Source organism: Pyrus communis, chromosome 12, assembly GCF_041283825.1.
Source record: "Pyrus communis isolate YQ-2024b chromosome 12, ASM4128382v1, whole genome shotgun sequence".
NCBI classification, from domain to species: Eukaryota; Viridiplantae; Streptophyta; class Magnoliopsida; order Rosales; family Rosaceae; genus Pyrus; species Pyrus communis.
The window spans coordinates 16,201,029-16,214,606 of NC_142576.1; the positions used below are offsets into that span (position 1 = coordinate 16,201,029).

A 13,578-nucleotide genomic window follows, 5' to 3' on the forward strand; every position below is an offset into this window, starting at 1 on the left:
ATGATTAAGTATGTACTTAAGTGTAAAGATAACCAAAATATGTGGGAATAATGATTTTTAACATGTCATGTGCATTGGAAATCCCTGAGACGATTGTTGGAAGGTGTAGGTTGTGTTTTGTTCGTTTTGTTTTGTTTTTGGTTTCTTTTGTTTTGTTTTGCTCGAGGACTAGCAAAAGCTAAGTGTGGGGGAATTTGATAGGAGCATATTTAGGCGACTTACTTAGCTTGTTTTCGTGCATTTATATTGTTAATTCATAGTTGTTTTTGGCGTTTAAGCCATTTTCGTGTGTTTTTAGGTTCATGTGGCTAAGGAAGCAAAAAGATGCATTTTGGAGCATTTTGGAGCAAAATTGGACTTGGAAGGGATAACTTATACTTGGAGCAAAAGGAATGGACGAAATTGAAGAGTTGATGTCACAAGGATTCCTACTTGAAGTAGCCACACACCTTCCACATTTCAGCCACATGCACTTGTTCCTCCATCATTGCACCAACAACAACATTGCACATGCACTCCCTTTAATTAATTAACCCACATGCACCCTTTATTCATTCATCATTCCAGCCACTCCACATCCCTCACCAAGAAATCATTCAACACATGCATCCATAATCATTTCTCCACACCAAAACTGTGCACATGCATTCCCCTTGTGAAATTCCATCATTCCACACCTCCATGGCAGCCACCAACCAACCTAGCTATCATGTTTCCTCTTTAATCATTCAAACATTCACCCACATGCATTTCTAACCCACATGCACCCTAGATTCTAATCAGCCATTCACATTTAATCAGTCATTCCCATCAGATTTCTAGCATATTCACATGCATTCCATCCTTTAAAGCATTTGCACATGCAACCTAGCTGTCATGTTCCCTCTCCCATCCATCCATCTCCCTATAAAAACCATACACACTTCACACAAACATTCATTCATTCTTCCATTTCAGAAATTCACCCATTTCCCACATCAAAACTGCCCTTTGGCCATGAGTTCCCTATAATCCAAACACCACCAGAAATTCATCCATTCAACCACTCCCCAAACCATTTACACCATCAAACTATCCTTAGACCTTGTGCTACAACGAAGAGGAAGAGAAGAGTGCCTAAACGTTCATACAATTCAAGTTTGAGTTGTTGGAATGTTTAGGTGTTTCTTTGATTTCAATGTTTAATTTCAATGCTCTTTGTTTTGTACGAATGAGGAATGGATGATAAGAGGGCCTAAACGTTCATACAATTCAAGTTTGAGTTGTTGGAATGTTTAGGTGTTTCTTTGATTCTCTTTGTTTTGTACCATGAGGAACTAAACTCCCCCTTGGTTGGGGGGTGATTCGAATATATGTTTATGCTTGCATTTTGATTTGATTACTTCTAATTGCGTTTCATAAGTTGTGGATTCAATTTGTTTAGCCGTTTGATTGATAACTTATTTATGTATGTTTATTGAGAGAGCACGCTTAATTTTCATGCATGAATATGACGCTAGAATATAAGTGAGTTTCACCTAATAGTTACGAACTTATATTCATAAGTAGTGGAGGTTGCTTATAAACAATCGCGTTAAACAAATTCTTGGCATAAGTTTCATGCAATCATAGTAACGAATGCCTCGTCAACACTTATAATTTTCATAGAGCGTAATGATTCTTGCTTGTACCTCTTCTATGCATTCATGTTGAGGACTTGTGGGGAATGTTTTGAATTGTCGCATGCATCATCCAATTCAATAACGTTAGGAAGATTTGAAGGTTAATTAGTGCATCACGGTTAACTTGGGGTGTTGAGTATCATAGTTTATTGAAATGCAATTGGAAATCATTTTATTATGCAAGTATAACATGTATGGAGATGAACCCCTTAGCTAGGTTCCCATCCATTCAATTCCATCAAATTCATGTTTACATTCTGTCTAGTTTATTAACTTGTTTCGTTATTTCAATTCTCGTCAATTTAAAACCCCCCTTTACTTTCTTGTTCTTTAGTGTTTAGACTTTGTTTAGTTTATGTTTTAAAGTGTTTTGATTCAATTTATTTCCCAAAATTCGTCCAAATTCACCAAAGTGCTCAAAACTGCCCAGAAAGTGATTTTAAGGCTGTTTTGAGTGTTTTGGGTGATGTTTGAGTCTTTTGGTTTGTTTTAATGTTTTAAGTGTTTAGTTTTGCATTCTTTGAGTCTAGTATAGTGTTTTATATTGTGTTTTTACGTTCTTGAGTCATTTTGTTACACAAATTCGTCCAAATTTGTGTTTGTGCTCAAATCTGCCCAGAAAGTGGTTTTTAGGCAGATTTGAGTGTGTTTGTGTTGTTTTGAGTCCTTTGAGTCTTTGTGAACGTTTTTAACTTTGTTTTTATGTTTTTGAGTCAAATCCAAGTGATTAACAATCCCTCCTAATCCCCGGTCCAGAACGATCCCTACTTGCACCTATACTACAAATGATAAAAAGAGGGTTAATTTGTGTGCGTATAAATCTCGCATCACACTATAACCAAGGTAAGCCCAAATTCAATTTGTCTTGACCCCGTTCCGCCAAGTGTACCTATTCCTTGCAGGATCATGCAATCCAAGGAAGAAGAGGGTGAGAAAGGCATCTTCAAAACCTTTCCAAAGAATCAAGAGCAAGAAATGGCTGGGGAATGTCTAGAATTCATCAAAGAGGATATACTTGAGACAACAATTCCCAAAGAAGTTGGATTTTATGACACGGGACAAGTCATAAATCTCAAAACACCAAATCTGGCTGAATTTTCTAGTCCTATAACTTTCGAAGGGGTGTTTGTTCTTGAGTTCATGTCGGAGCACACAGGTAAGCCACCTCACCGAATTTCAATTTTGTTTTATACTAATATGTTGTTAATGATTCAGGCACCCACTATAGAATTTAAACCATTACTGGATCATCTCAAGTATCACCTCCCATTCAAAGATCAATTCCATGCCATGGGACCTAGGGGAGCTTAAAAGGAGGTATCGTTCGGCTGGAAGATGTTAAAGCAAGCGCTTCTTGGGAGGCAACCAATGCGTTCAAATAAAGAAGACCTAGGAATCTCTAGCTCCACAACCAGATTTGCGTTCCTAAACCTTACTCTTTATTGCTTTTACTTTGCCATGATTGTCATGTTTGTTAGTTGTGTTGTTTGATTGTTTGCGTGTGAGTCTTTGTTTGAAACATTGAGGACAATGTTTGGTTTAAGTGTTGGGGGGGTAAACAAAGTGTTTTTCATGAAAATTCGTTGGATTTTATCACTTATCACTTCTAAAGTTGTTACTCACTGTTTTTAAGTGTTTTTAGTGTGTTTTGAGGTGTTGTAATGTGTCTTAAACAGAAAATCCGAAAATTTGAAAAAAAAAAAAAAATCGAAAAAGAGTGTTTAAAAAACCCAAAAAGAGTCGTTTTTGTTTTTATGTTTGTTTGTGTCTTAGGGTACCTTCCAACACAATGATGAGGATTTGGTTTTTAATTGCATGACTGTTAAAGAAAGTTACAAACATGGATGGAAGTTTGCTATGCTCTTTGGTTTATGCTTAGTTGTAGTTGTCATTTACGAATTCACATGTAATCACAAAAAGGAAAAAAATCAGTTTTTGTAACATGCTTGAAGGAAGAAACTCAAACTAACGCTACAATCCTAAGAGACTTGAGCCTAAACTTTATTTGGAGAGTTATTAATTTTGATTTTTTTATTTTCTAAAGTCATTGCATGATCTCATTATTTCTTTGCTTGGTTGCTACTTAGAATGCGTTTCCATCATTATAGATCCAAATACTAGAACTCATGCCCGTTTCATTCAAAGCATAAAATTGAGTGCATAACAAATAACAAGATGAAGTTATTTAGTTAAAACCAGAGCCAAAAAGCCTTACCCTTTGTATATGTATTGTAGGTTTAACCCCTTTGAGCCTTAGTTAGCCTATTTTCTTTGTTAGCCACATTATCCTTACCTAGCCTAGGATAGGACTATCCATACCCTTGTTCTTAAAGAATAATGGAGCATGACTTAGAGGGAATTCCTTTGATCTACAACTTGTAGGAAAACAAGTGTGGGGGAAGGTTTTTCGTTGGAAACCTATGAGGTTGTACGTTTAGTGTGCCAAAGGAAGAAAAAGGCACGAAAGAAAAAAAAGGAAAAAAAAAAAAAAAAAAGAAGGAGAAAAAGTTGAGAAAAGAAAGAAAAAGAGTTGAGAAATAAGTGAGATTGAACTCACAAGTATTGGTTGTTGAAGAAAGGGTCCAAAAGTTTGAATCTGGCCCTAAGTGTTGTGTGAATCTCCCATGGTGTTTAGAGTTGATTTCTGCATTCAAAAGTGAATTCTAAGTGTTTATTTCATTATTTTGCTTACTATCGCTTTAAGAACTTTTGTTTAACTTTACCTTTCTTTGTTAGCCAATACCTTAGCCCCGTTACAACCCTTAGACTTCTGTCTTAATTGTTATGTGTTTCAATATGTGGAGTTTAGAATTGGTACGAGCATATGGTATCTTTGGTTCTCGCGTCTAAGTAGTGGCATTCCGTTCATGAGATCATATACATGTTGACAATTCCAGAAAGTGCCTTCTTTGTTATAACATATGTGATTGCTAATCTACATGTTTACATCAATCTTCTCACATATACCTAGCGTAGGGAGTGTAGTTAAAAATCTGTGTGAAAATAGAGAGTATATCCGGTGAGGAAGTGAGGGATTCTCTAAGGCATGTTACTACATTCCAAATGTTGTTTTAATTGATTAAATGCGAGTTAGTAAGTGGTGACTGCTGTTAAGTATATGCTCGAGGTTAGGGATAGCTAAAATTTGTGGAAGTAGTGATTTTTAACACGTCATGTTGCATTGAAAATCCCTGAGGCAATTGTTGGAAGGTTTAGGTTGTGTTTGAGTTAACCTGGTTGCATTTTACCCCATTTTGTGTTATTGTGCAGTTATATGTACTTTAGGATCACTTTGAAAGCAAAAGATGTGAAAATATGCCCTTTTTGGAGCTGATCCTTATTCAAACGTGGAGAGAAGTTTAATGGCCTGTTATGGAGCCCAAATAAGGTTGTTACTTGTTTTGAAGTCCAAATAAAGAATCCAAGATGAATCTGGCTTGTTAGAAGATCAGGAACAGAATGGAAATGAATTGGGATATCTAGCCTGATTTGGAGGTGCCAAATAAGGCAAAAACGTGCAAAATAAAGGCTAAGTTGCTAGGATCACTTTGGAATATCTTGCAGCCTTTTTTACCCCATAACGTGCAAAATTGGGATATCTAGCTTGATTATAAGGATCTATTTTTCCTCACTTTTTTCATTCACTCTTAGAAAACCCTAGCTGTTCTGTACACTTTCACCACTACTGAAGACTCATCGCAGAAGGCTGTTCTTGAAGAAGTTCTACATCAGAATTGCTTCCAGGGTTTCCTTTCCGAAATTTATTTTCACTCATGTTGTGTATTTTTGTTTTAATTTATGTGAACATGATGTGTAACTAAGTTCATAGCTTGGGATTTCGATGTAGCCTTGCAAAACTGATCCATGTTTTTAAGTTAAAGTATTCAGTTTATCAGTCTGCTTCCTATTTCATTCTGAATAGATTGTTAAATTTGGTTGTTGATTTTAATGTTTGATCACCGTTAGGGTTAACTATAGATCATTTAATCAAGATTATAGTAAACATCATGCTTAGTCTTGGTAGACATGTGAATGAATGAAGAGAATGCTATGCAAACATCTTGCCATGTATTTTCTTTGGTTCTTTAACCTTTTCTTGCATGCTAAAGACTCTTAATTAGGAACTGAAGTTGAACATCCCAATTAGGTTGCAGATTAAGAGAATTTGATCAAAACCACACATCATATGGCTGATCATATATATGTAAAACGAACTGAGGAAATAGGTTGGTAGTTGAATACATCATAACTTTATAAACGTGGAATTGGGTTTGTAATGGTGAATTCAAATCCCTGGCCTCATCTCCAATGTTTCTACACCAATATATTTTTCGCTACTACATTCTTGCATTTTAATTTAATTAAGTTTACAGCACAAAAACTACTCTTAATTGGTTACTTTCATTCTTTAGTTAGGGTTCTTTCAATGTTTGTAATTTATAGAGGTCCAATCAGTCCCTGTGGTTCGACACCCTTACTTGTGCCATTGTACTAACCATATTTTTGCACTAGGAAGGAACACAATAAAATTATGGCGCCGTTGCCAGGGACTGATTTTAGTCCCCTATAATTGCTTGGTTTTTGTTTAAAACCCTATCTATTTTCATTTAAAGTTTAGATTCCTTTATTCCATTTTATTTTTGTTTTTCAGGTAGTATATGTCAGATAAACTTGCTGAGATAGGCCAAAGACTTGAACGGTTAAAAGGCAACATCTTTGAGAGCTTTGTATCAACTAGTGCTCTGATTAACCGTGAAGAAGTAGACGATAGTTCTTCTAGATCAGCAAGTGTAGGTGCTTATTCTGAGCACTCTAATTTAGACGGAGAAGAAGAGATAACTGACAATAATGATGACAATCGAGCTTTGGAGGATTATGCTCAACCGATTATACCAAATTCACCTTCATGCATCTTGCTGCCTCTTGAAGCTAGAAACTATGATCTTAAATCTTCACATTTTCACATGTTTCCTTCTTTTTATGGTTTACCTAACGAAGATCAGTTAGCCCATATTAAAGGATTCTATAAAGTTGTGAGTGGTTTACCCTTGAGGGGAGTGAATGAAGCAAATATGAGGATGTGGGTCTTTCCTTATACATTAAAAGATAAGGCTAAGGGTTGGCTAATGACTTTAGCACTTGGTTCGCTCACCACTTGGGATGCCGTAGCTAAGAAATTTTTAGAGAAGTTTTTTTCTACTCAAAAGACAGCCACTTTCAGAGCGCAAATCTTTAACTTTAAGCAGGATGATGGAGAACCTTTCAATGAATGTTGGGAGTGCTTCAAAGGCCTTTTGCTGTAATGTCAACATCATGGGTTACCTCCCTACTTACAAATGCAACTTTTTTATGAAGGATTAACCCAAACATGTCAATCAATTTTTTATAGTGGGGCTTTGAAGAAAAAGAATGCGCAAGAGTCATATAACATCTATGAGATGTTGGGATTTAATGCTCAACACAAAGATACAAGAGATAAACGAGCTGGAGTGTATGAAATGAGTTCTAATAATGATCTTGCATTGCAAGTGGCGAGTTTGGAAAAGAAGCTTGATCTTGTGCTCAATATGGTGCCCAAGATACCTGAGGTGTGGGCCATTTGCAACATACCAGGTCATCATACTTATCAATGCTCAGCTAGTGAGGCTTATTCGGAATTCGTCCAAGTGGAAGTCAATCTCATGAACTTTTACAATCAAAGGCCAAGGAATGACACATACTCTAATACATATAACCCTAGTTGGAGAGATTATCCCAACCTCTCATGGAAGAATAACAATCAGTTTCAAAACTTCCAACCAAAGCTTGCCACTACACTTGAAGTTACGGTCAAAATGCTTGCTCAAAACACCGTTCAATTCCAACAAACTACCAATAGTATGCTTTAACAACATGATAGGAGCATATTTAGGCGACTTAACTAGCTTATTCTTGTGCATTTGTGCTATTATTTCTTAGTTAATGTCGTATTACAACTCAATTTCGTGTGTTTGTAGGTCCTATGGGTTAAAGTATCAAGAAAGTGCATTTTGGTGCATTTTGGAGCTATTTTGGACACTAGGTGGTGAGCTTGCATGTGGGCTAACATGGATGGACGAATTTGGACTTCAAGAAGGTGGAAATGTGATAAGAAGAGGAAGGAACTAAGCTAAGGACAAAGTGGATAAGGAAGGAGCTCAAAAGAGGAAACCTTATCCAAAACATTATCTAAACATTATCCAACCTTATCCAACATTATCCAATTATCCAAAACATTATCCAAACCTTATCTCATCTTATCTTATCCAAACCTTATCATGTCTTAATCCTAATTGCATGGGGACCTAAATGGATAATTCTAGAACCTATTTCTAGAAGCATCCTATTCTAGAAGGCCCAAATCTGCCACAAAACCTATTCTTTCTATAAGCCCTAGAAAAGTGGCGCCCCAATCCATTCTAGAAGGCTTTGGCTTGACTTGCAAGCCAAGCAACCCTCTCCCCTAAGTTAGCCGCACCTCCCTAGGCCAAATCCCTTTGGGATTCTGATTTCCAAGGCCTAATCCTTGTGGATTTGGGTATACAATTCGTTTTATAAAACTATGTGGGCCAAAAACCTCTTCCTAGGTGGATTTGACAACTCATGGCCGAATTCTAGGGCCCTAATCCACCAAATCTGCTAAGTAAACCCTAATCTAATAAACCCTAGGACTATATAAACATATTTTCAGCCACAAATTCGTACGACCCCCTTATGCTATTCAGAAACCCTTGTGCCGCACCTCCATTCTCCATTCTAAGCCTCCATAGACCTCCCTACACATCCATACATCTCTGCCGCACCCTTCCCCACCATAATCAACCATCCTCCATCCCTCCAAACTAGAAAACACCATCCAAAACCACCAATTCCATCACCCAAACTTTGTGCCGCAACAAGGAGGAGGAAGAGGAGCCAATCTGTGCATCGAATTCATCTTGGATCGCTGAGCAATTAGGTGTATTCTTTCTTATGATTTCAATGTTTAAATTCAATACTTTTTGTTGTGCAAGCATGAGGAACTAATCCCCCTTTGGCTAGGGGGGAAATTTCGAAACCATGGTTATATTTGCATGATGATTTGATTACTTTTAGTTGTGATTTCATGAATGATGAATTCAATTTGCTTATCTGTTTTAATTAAAACTTGCTTATGTATATGAATTGAGAGTGCACGCTTAATTTGCATGCATAAACATGATGCTAGGGTATGAGGGAACTTCACCTAATCGTTGGGAACTTACATCCATGAGTAGTTAAGATTGTTGGTCGCAATTATGTTAAGTAAATTCTTGGCATAAGTATCATGCGCTTTCATAGTTACGAATGCCTCGTCAACACCTATGATTTCCATAGAACCTAATGATCTTTGATTGTCTTTCTATTATGCGCTTTCATATAGAAAACTTTTAAGGAATAATTTGATTGCAATGCGCTAATTCCATTCAATTCAATGACCTAAGGGAAATCTGAGAGTTAATTTAAGCGTACCTAATTAACTTGGGGTGTTGAGGTTCATGAATTCATTGATTAAGCAACTGGAAATTGTATTATGTGCAAGTATGCCATGTGTGGAGAAAAACCTCCTAGCCATCTCACCATCCATTTAATTCCACCAATTTCGTCAGAATCTGCCTATTTTACATATTTGTTTTGTTTGTTTGATTTTCGTCAAAAACCAAATCCCCAAGTGTCTTAGAGTGTCTAATTAGTTAGAATATGTTTTAGATTGTGTTTTTGAGTGTTTTGATTCAAGTTGTTACCCAAATTCGTCCAAATTTGTGTTTAGGCTCAAAACTGCCCAGATTGTGTTTTTAAGGCAGTTTTGAGTGTTTTTAGCCTATTTTGAGTTTTGTGAACGTGTTTGAGTCTTTTTAAGTGAGTTTAAGTGTTTTAAAGGTTAGTTTTATTTATTTGAGTCAGTTTAGAGTGTTTAGCAAGCCCTCCTAATCCCCAGTGTAAGAACGATCCCTACTTATTTATATGCTACAATTGTCAAAAGAGGGTTAATTTGTGTGTTAAGTTAATTTTCGCATCACAACATTCAACTGCTCTAACAAAAATGGAGACATAATTAGGTCAGATTGCAGATGCTTTGAGTCAAAGAGAGGCCGGAAAGTTTCTGAGCCAACCGGTGATACTTCAAAGGAACCAAGAGTAGGCCAAAGCAATTACTACACTTAGAAGCGGTAAGGTTATTAATAATGGAGTTGGCAATGAAGTCACTAATGAATCTGATCATTTGAATGCAGGTGCCATTCAAAAAATGATTGAGAAACAGAATGATGATCCAAGCAAGGCCACTTTTTCATTTGATGCTCCAAATCTTCACAAGGCCAAAACCCTTATACTTTTCCCATCCCATTGATAGGAGCATATTTAGGCGACTTACTTAGCTTGTTTTCATGCATTTATGTTGTTAATTCATAGTTGTTTTAGTAGTTTAAGCCATTTTCGTGTGTTTTTAGGTTCATATGGCTAAGGAAGCAAAAAGGTGCATTTTGGAGCCTTTTGGAGCAAAATTGGGCTTGGAATGGATAGCTTATGCTTGGAGCAAAAGGAATGGACGAAATTGAAGAACTAAAAGAGTTAGGATTCCTAATCACAAGAGGATTCCTAATCAAATGAGGAATCCTAGTCAAAGAAGGTTTCCTACTTGAAGTAGGAAAGTTAAACCAAGGTTTCCTATTTTGGTTTAACCTTTCCTAATCCTTAAAGACTCCATGTTTCAGCAACATTAAGGACTTCTATCTATTCTAGGACACAAAACAAAGTTTCCTTGCAACATAAATTCCTTGTTGTGTATCCCCTTAGTGTTTCCCTTCCTTGCTGTGCAAGGGAGGGCTTTCTGTCCTATTCTAAAGCATCCAAACACATTCCTTTTTCATATCAAACTCAGCCATAACTCACATACCCTTTTCCATTCCAAAGTCCTTGCCTAATTTCAGAAATAAATGACATTCCCCTTCTCACAATTGAATGTCGTAGGTTCCCTTCCCTTTTCCTTCAATTTCTGACTTTGTGTTTCCTTTTCTTTAAGGATTTGGAGTTAATTCCTTTCCTAAACTAAGTAATAAAGCCTTAGGATTCTTTCTTCCTTATAAAACCCCTATGCCGCACCCTTATAAAACCTAATCACCCTTCCATACAACCTGCCTTCGTTCACTCAGAAAACCAACCTTTGCCACATCCTTCCATCCAACTTTCCACCATTCCCCTACTTCCAAACCTTCATCCAAGCCTCCATACACCACCCATAACCCTTGCCGCACCACCCTACCTTCCTAAATCCATTCAAAACCCAGAAAATCATCCACAAAACCACCCTAGACTCTTGTGCCTTGACTTAGCAAGGAAGAGGAGAAGGAAGATGAAGCCTTGGACGTTTATGCATTCGAGTTGGAGTGTTGGAATGTTTTTAGGTGTAATCTATCTTTTATTTTCAATGTTTAATTCTATTCTCCTTTGTTTTGTTATGAACATGAGAGGCTAAACTCGTTTTAGCCTAGGGATGCTTTGAAACCATGATTACGTTTATAATATGAGTTGATAAATTCCAGTTGTGATTTCATAAATTGTGAATGCAATTTACTTAACCGTTTGATGGATAACTTATTCTTGTATGTTGATTAGGGAAGACTACTTAATTTGCATGCTTGAATTTGGTGCTAGAATATAAGGGTGTTTCACATAATCGTTACAAACTTATATTCACAAGTAGTTAAGGTTGTTTTCACAATCATCTTAAGTAAATTCCTAGCATGAGTATCATGATGTCATAGTTACAAGTGCTTTGTCAATACTTATGATTTCCATTGAACGTAATGATCTTTGATTGTATCTCTATTATGATGTCATGTAGGGGACTTTTGAAGAATGCTTTGGGTTGTCGTATGATGTCATCCAATCCAATAACTTAAGGGAAATCTGAGGGTTAATTAGTGATGTCACGATTAATCTGGGGTGTTGAGGTTCATGGTTTATCGGAAAAGCAACTGGAAATCAATTTATGTTTGAATGTATCATGTGTGGAGAAGTATCCCTTGGCTATTTCATCATCCATTGGTTTTTCTTAATTTCGTCAAAATCTGTTTTAAGTTTTTAATTCACTTGTTTTTCTTTTAAATTCGTCCAAAATCAAATCCCCTTTACTTACTTGTTCCAAATCTGTCCAAAAGTGTCTTTTTGAGTCTTTTGAGTCAAAACTAATTGTATTTTCGTCCAAATTGAGTCCTAGAGTCTAAATTGAGTCTTTTTGATTGTTTTGAGTAGTTTTGAGTCTTTTAAGTTTGTTTTGAGTCATACAAGTTTAGTTAAGAGTCTTTTGAGTTGTTTAAGTGTTTTAAAGCATATTTTTACATCTTTGAGTCGATTTTCATTAGATTAGCAATCCCTCCTAATCCCCGGCCTAGAACGATCCCTACTTATATCTATACTACAATTGTCAAAAAGAGGGTTTAATTTGTGTGCTATCTTTTATCACATCACCCATTTCCTGGAAGACTTGCCAAAAGCAAGTAGGATAAGTCATTTAAAGAAATTCTTGATATTTTAAGTAAAGTGAATGTTAATTTACCTTTGTTTGATGTCATTAGGAATATGCTAGCGTATGGGAAATTCTTCAAGGAGCTGAACAACTATAAGAGAAAGTATAGACCTAATGAGAAGGTGATGTTGTTTGAAAATGTGAGTGTTGTGCTTCAAAGAAAGCTCCCACCAAAACTCATGAATCCGAGTAGTTTTTCTATCAATATCACCATTGGAGTGCTAGTAGAAAAGGCTATGCTTGATTTGGGTGCTAGCATCAATTTAATGACCTATTCGTTGTACCTTCAATTAGGTTTGGGAGATTTGAAGGCAACAACTATTTCATTACAACTTGCTGATCAATTAGTGAAATATCCAAGAGGTATAGTGGAAGATATCGTAGTTCAAGTCGACAAACTAAATTTGCCTGCTGATTTTGTAGTGTTGGATATGGAAGAAGCTCCTATACATGATCGTGAGTTACCTATTTTGCTTGGATGACCCTTTATGGCCACTGCAAAGACTATCATAGACGTGCAAAATGGTATTCTCATCATGATTGTGCTAGGAGAAATTGTGCAATTCAAAGTGTTTGAATCTCTTTCTCACCCTTCTAGTTCACTTGATTGTTGTTCGGTTGATGTGCTTGATTCGCTTGTTTTCACTAAATTTTTGCAGGCACAATCCAGTGATCCATTGCAATCTGTTTTAAGTTAATCTCAAGATGAGTTTGACGAAGAATATGCACTCATGGAAGTGGTGGCTGCCTTGGAAGCATTAAAACCATATCCCTCAACCATTTCACCTCTTATAGAGCCATTAGAACCATCTATCACACATCTGAACCCTTCCATTGTTAAACCTCCAAAACTTGAGCTTAAATCACTTCCACCACATCTAAAATATACTTACCTAGCTGAACGTGAAACTCTTCCAGTTATCATAGCATCTGACCTCACCCCAATGGAAAAAGATAAGCTAAATAAGGTGTTAAAAAAGTTCAAATCAGCCATTGGCTGGTCTATTGCAGATATCAAGGGAATAAGCCCTACCATGTGCATGCATCAGATTTTATTGGAGGAGGGAGCAAAACCAACCCGTGAACCACAAAGAAGGCTCAATCCGCACATGAAAGAAGTAGTGAGAGCTGAAGTGTTGAAGTTGCTAGATGTGTGTATCATATACCTAATTTCTGATAGCAAATGGGTTAGTGTTGTTTAAGTAGTGCCTAAGAGGATTAGAATCATAGTGGTAAGGAATGAGAACAAAGAGCTTGTGAAAACAGGACCCGCAGCTAGTTGGCGTGTTTACACTGATTATAGGAAATTGAATTCAGACACTAGAAAAGATTATTTTCCTATGCCTTTTATAG

The 13,578-nt window shown here is 36.6% G+C and overlaps 1 non-coding gene and 1 pseudogene across 1 annotated transcript; one reads left to right on the forward strand and one right to left on the reverse strand.

The window, feature by feature from the left end:
• Positions 1–6,874: 6,874 nt before the first annotated feature.
• LOC137746360 (small nucleolar RNA R71) lies at positions 6,875–6,981 on the reverse strand. Its single transcript, XR_011069830.2, has one exon. It is a non-coding gene; the product is annotated as a small nucleolar RNA R71 (small nucleolar RNA).
• A 5,189-nt stretch (positions 6,982–12,170) lies between these two features.
• Positions 12,171–12,923, forward strand: LOC148692388 (uncharacterized; annotated as a pseudogene).
• Positions 12,924–13,578: the final 655 nt, after the last annotated feature.